This window comes from Scleropages formosus, chromosome 11 (assembly GCF_900964775.1).
Source record: "Scleropages formosus chromosome 11, fSclFor1.1, whole genome shotgun sequence".
NCBI lineage: Eukaryota > Metazoa > Chordata > Actinopteri > Osteoglossiformes > Osteoglossidae > Scleropages > Scleropages formosus.
The window spans coordinates 13,696,173-13,702,350 of NC_041816.1; positions in this window are offsets into that span (position 1 = coordinate 13,696,173).

Consider the following 6,178-nt stretch of genomic DNA (forward strand, 5'->3'; position numbering starts at 1 on the left):
GAGATCCTAGTGGTGCTTCAAATGGAATCCAAATCCTAAATGAAAAACAGATATTTAAATTGAAAAACTAAAGTACAGCACAGAAAGAGAGTCAGAGTTATTAGAATCAATGTCAGAGGCAGTGTTATGCTTCAGGAGAAAATCGCTTAGATAATTCTACTCAGTTGGAGGGGGTAAGGTATGTTTTTTTTTTTTTTTTCCCTTGCAAGGAATTCACATTTAATGAGCAAATTAACTTAAACACATGATACTTCAGGGCTGACCAGTAAAATACAACACTGCAATTTTGAATGCAGCAAAAGGGGAAAAGGCTGAGAAAGAAATAAATGGTTTTATCAATAAAACCCAAAACAAAAATAAGTAAGGCCTAGACTTCCATTTTCCGTTTTTCATTCTATAAGTAATTCACCAAAGCACCCTGCTGGGCTTAGAAGCAGATAAAGAAATGAAGGGAGATAAGAACTATGCTGACACAAGGCTTGCTCCCCTCTGCAGGGCTGAGTGGTCAAATTGCACTGTTAGCTCAGAATCAGGCTTATCATCAATTTGAATTAGGTCACTCAAAGATACCATAGAGATCGGAGAAGCCTTGCTAAGAGGCCTTGGACTATTCGTGATCATTGCCTTGAGCGAGGGAGATCAGGGTTTGATTCTCACCATGCGCTGTCCCTGGTGGAGTTGCTAGATTGGTGTCAGGAGTGCAAAGCAAACCTGCTCTTGGTAACCCTAGAGGGGGGAAGTGACCAGAGGAAAAATTCCACTCTGCCTAGATGTCACCAGGGAATAAAAAAAAGATCACTTCTGCTATTCTGACTGTTATTTCATGGCTGTTGCCACTGTTCAACTGCACTGCTGGATCTATCGTAGCAATAAACTTACTTTGGAACAATAGGTAGTAAAAACATTCACAAGAAACAGACTGAGCCAACTTTTAAAGCATTGCTGTGGTGCAAATTGTCCTTGTAGCTGATACGAAAAGTTTCCTTTAGACAGCAAAATTTTATTTTTTTCTTTTCCCACACTGCAACATTTGAAATAAAGAGTAACCATGACAGCTACATTAATCTTGAGACTCTGGGAGCAATCCTTAATGTAGCAAGTCCAACAAACAAAACATCTCTTGAATGTTTCAGAACAAAATCTGTATGCATTATAGTATAACAAGGATAGGTGATGGACGGATGGACGGATGGACGGACACTCTGGCACTTCAACTGAATCATGTTCGCTTTGGGAGGGTCTTTTGGTTGTTGAAGAACTAAAGACATAACTCTCAGCCATGCCGGTAGTTTATGAAGTGATACCATTACTCTCAGCATCCCTGTCCCACCCCAGAATTTTTAACTCCATTGAAAACTAGTGTAAGTATTTTTAGGCCCCAAATAATTGACAAGCTGTTGCACCACTGATTGAGAGAGCTGTACCATTCCCCTCTTAATAAAGACTCTGAGCGTGGTTATCCAGTGGTCAGTCCTCTTCATACTGCTAACGGGTCCCTGCAAATGAACACACATACATGAAGAACAGTTGCCACCTTGGTGTTACTACATGTCTTCATTTTCTGTGATTTGGATGCTTTGTTTGTGTTTATCTTGGTTCACTGATGTACCCAATGGAAGTAAAAAGAATTAAGAATTCTGAAGTAAAGGTAAAAATCTGGAAAAAAAAACCTCTGCTCATAACAAACTTTCTATCATCACACCATGTTTCTGTCCTGTTTGTAATGTGAAGGGCCCTGATTCCAATCCCACTCCTGCTGTTGCATGATTGTATAAGATACTTTGCACAGGTAAATAAAAAAATTGGACAAATCAAGTGTAAATTTAGAAATATTGAAACATATTTAGCATGGTTACAGAAGCAAGGTTGTGATGGTAAACATAATCTACCATGTAAAGTGTTGTAGAGTCCCCTTTCTTACTTATTTCCTAATATGCTAATCAATAACAAAGTCCTCACATGGAACAGTCCTCAGACTCTACTACGTTTCACTCCTGTGTCCATTTTTAGTTAACGTGGAAAGAAATTAGATAATACAACCAACTTGTTTATTAAGGAGTGCTTAAAGAAGCTTACAATAATGTTATTAACCACTGGATATGTTTTATATAATTTCTGAGTGAACTTTTTGAAAATATTCTTTATAATAGGATAAATATCCCTCTACCTTATAGAGAGATTTTCGGGAATAAATTTTTGCAAAAAGGGGGAAATTTGTATTTAAGTTCCCATGAACATTACAAACATAAACCTGAAACTGGTCTTCACAACAGCTCTGATTCCCTTCCATTGATCTTTTCCTCATTACCTAAAAGTGATTTTCTTTACCCCAACCCTTTAATGTTGAGCACATTCATACCATTGTATGCTCTCTAACTCATATTTTAAAAATGTATGCGGATGGTTACAAATTCCAAATTCCTCCCAAATTCCAAATACCTTTGCAGTTTATTTGTATGCTTTGTTATTCACTGATGTACTGAATTAACTAAAATAAAAATTAATTTCAATGTTTTACAAGGTCAGTAAGTGGTGTAATATGCTAACTAGTTGTTACAATTAGTGACTGAGTGAATTATGTAAATGGGTTTTTAGTACATAGTGAGGTAAATTCTACTTTTGGCTGCTGAGGTGTTCTTTAAGAATTTGTGAAGAACAAATAACGTTATCTCTAGAACACATAACATATTTGGGTTCCTAACCATAATCACTGGAATACTACAGGGTTGTTGGTTTAAATCTTCTGCATGGAGAAAGTTAGAATGTTCTTTCACATAATCATGATTTCAGTATTTCATTTCAAATTAAGAAATAGGTTTGTTTCTCGGATTTTTGCTCTATGCCTGTAAAAATACTCTTTTGTCCACATAATACCATTTCAGACTGCATCACTGAGGTTTTTTTTTCCATGTTATTTTTTCTTGCATAATAAAACACTGCGCAAATGACATTTCCAGATAATTGCATATAATTCATTTTTATGACTGGCCACTGTATTTTACAAGCTGCTGTAAAGATAATTGACTAACACCAATATGAATGGGCACAATATCCTTTTTCAAGTCTTTGATTAGTCCTCGGGACATTTAATATAAGGTTTTGGAGAGGTGCAGGGTTCCAAAACAAACAGCATATTTACAACTCATCCCAGTGATTGTACTAAAGGGTAATCTGAATAAATGGCTGATATGTCAGATGTGTACTTAAGTATTACAACTTGTATCCACCAGTGCATGCCCAGTTCTTGGAGTAATCCAAATGAGGCAAAAAAATGGCAAGAAATGAACAAATATGTAAATAACAATCGGACGTTAGAAGCATTAAAATGGATGTGTGTTTGAGTGGATGCTTGGTGTATTTGGTGTGCTTCTTTTGACGATTAGAGTTTGCTGGAGGGCTCACACTTGCCGTTAAGCAAAGTTGTTGAGCCCACAAAACTTTGTAGACTCTTAGCAGTTGCTACTGAAGAGAGATTAGACACTTTGCAGACAGCTAAAATTAGTGTATTCGAGGATATGATAGCATAATGTATACCAGGAAGATGCTGAGCATATGTTAAGGTATAAACATTGTTTTGAAGGACAATGCATTAAAAGGCAAATGGTATACTTTATACTTTACATCAATAATATTTATTTAAACAGAGCTCGAGTAGGTGCAGACTACTGAACAATAGATATTAAGTAACATACCTACAGGAACGTGTATTATTGCGTACTTGGAAGGGTAGGCCAGAATAGTAGTGGAGGAGAGACTCCCGGTCAAGATGAAGGTGTGAAAGCGAACCTCTGGGGATTACAATGGCAGCCCTCCCCGTCCAGGATGTTTCAAAACATTGGTGGTAACATTAGGTCCCTGTAGGTGGAAAACTAGGAGTTTCTAGAATAATTAACCAAATTTAATTGAATTGGCTGCATCAAGAACAGCAGGTAATGTGAAGCTGCTTCTGTGCTTTATATAGGAGTAAAGGAAGAAGTGACACTTGTGCGTGGAAAGCTTAAGGGCATGTAGAGGCATTTTAGAGGTGCTGAAGAACAGTTGGTGGTGATTGTGATGTTAGGACCTAGTGGGGCATGAAACGATAGGTTAAACTGTGTAAAAAATTCTAATAGTAGGAAATGGGAAGAACCAGAGAGAGGAGGTAGAGGAAGAGGCCATAGAGAGGCAACAATGAGAGCACCAGTTTGGGGTGGGATGAGGCCCCAGCAGGCAGGGACAGTTGCAGATCAGTAGCACAGTAGAGCAGCTCAAGAAGTTGCTAAAGCTGGGGAATATCTAAGGAGGGAGCATAGGAAGCTAGCATGGGAAGGTGAAGGCAGGGAGGGGGTGTCTGGGATAGCAATGTCCATGTAGGAGAAACTGATATTCAAAGTAAACGATTTTATCCCGATAGATGGAGGATGGATCGAAGTGGGCAGAACACAGGAGTTAATGTTGGCATCAGCGGTTGTGTGATGCAGTGCAGAGCAAATTTTTGATACAAAAACAAGAAGGGAGATTATTTTGGTACTGCAAAATATCTTTGAGTAGTTATACATAGTAAGTTTTATATTAAAGACTTGTGTGTGTGCTGTTGGAACACAGTAAATAAGGAGTTTTTTGAAGCACAGTAACAGTATCTGCTCTTACCCATGACTTATTTCTAATATGATGTAAGCATAAAAGAATGGCAGGGTAGCTCACAAATGGGGTAGCTTAGTCATTGGATGAACAATTATGAATGAACAGAGCTGCCCCAAGGAGAAAAATAACATTGGGCGGGGCCCGGAACAAGATGGGGTAAGTCCGACAGCAAGACCTTTTCAGCTAGAGATTCAACCTCAAAGGCAGAACAGGAGAAAGGGACTGGAGATGGAACGGGAAGCAATATGAAGGGGGAGTACTACATATGGATCAGAATGGGAAACGAGCATCTCTATGCTAAAGATGCATGGAATAGCACCTCTGAGGGATAAAAAAATTGAGAACACAGGCAACAGGTACAAAGCCAGTAGAGTTAAGCATGGAAACCATAGCATACACAGGGAGGCAGTTACTAAAAGTCCTCAGCTCCATGAGGTGACGTGGAAAATGGAACAAGACAGCATGCACAGTGTGTGCATGAACAATAAAGGTCAAGTGAAAATAAGGGGGGAGGCAGCTGCAGTAAAACATAAAACAATTCCCTACAGCACTGGAGAAGAAGAAGAAGAAGAAGAAAAAAAAAATTGTATGGAACCAAGAGAAAATAAAATAGCAAGAGTCTGACACCTACCTGCTTTCCACCCTACAAGGGCTTACTAAAAAAGCCCTACGACTGAAGAACATGAGAGACAGGGCACACTAGCAAACTGGATATGTCTTCAGTACAAAAAAAAAAAAAGAAACAGGCAAATGAGCGAAAAAGAAACAAACTTGGATGTGGGACCAGGAAAACATGGACAGAGGTCAGAGAGTGCAGTGGGGTCAGTGAGGACGGAAGGGTAGGTGACAGAAAAGACAAGCAGGTCAAGAGGCTTGCAGCTATAAGATCGCATGAGAATAGAAAGGACAGAATGAGAACAGAGCTAGGTCTGTCAGAACGCTGTTGGAGGGGAAGGTAGGCAAACCGCTAGTCAGTAAGAAAGCCAAGGAGGAACCTGAAGTGGCAGTTTGCAGAAAATATATATTTATAGTAATTTATAACTATGTGTGTTGTGCATGATTGACAGTCGGGTATAGCCAGGGTTTGGTGTAACACTTCTGTCACGTCCATGCCCACAACACAAGCAACAACACCTGACTCCGCATTAGCTCATGAGTAATCACTCATCCTATAAAGACCCTCTTCAGCTCCCGTACCGTTGCGGAATCTCGTTTGGGACAACCGCCCTTCCTCATGTTACTATACTCTTGCTCTGTCCACGATCTCCGGTTTTTTGACTCCTTGCTTCGTTCTCCGACCACGTCCATGGATTTTCGTTCCTGTCCTGTTCGCCGATCGACCGACCCTTCGCCTGTCCCTGGTTTTGAGACCTTGCCTCTTCCCTCAACGTCTAACAAACAACGCTGCACTTGAGTTCAGCCGTCTCGGTTCCCTGTGTTCCGCCTGACAACTTCCCTCCCAAAACTTTATTTTTTAAAAAATCCGGTAAAGAAAAATGGCTGTTCTGACTTAACAGAAAAAAGTCCTTAGAGGTGTATGGACTTGATTTTCTTT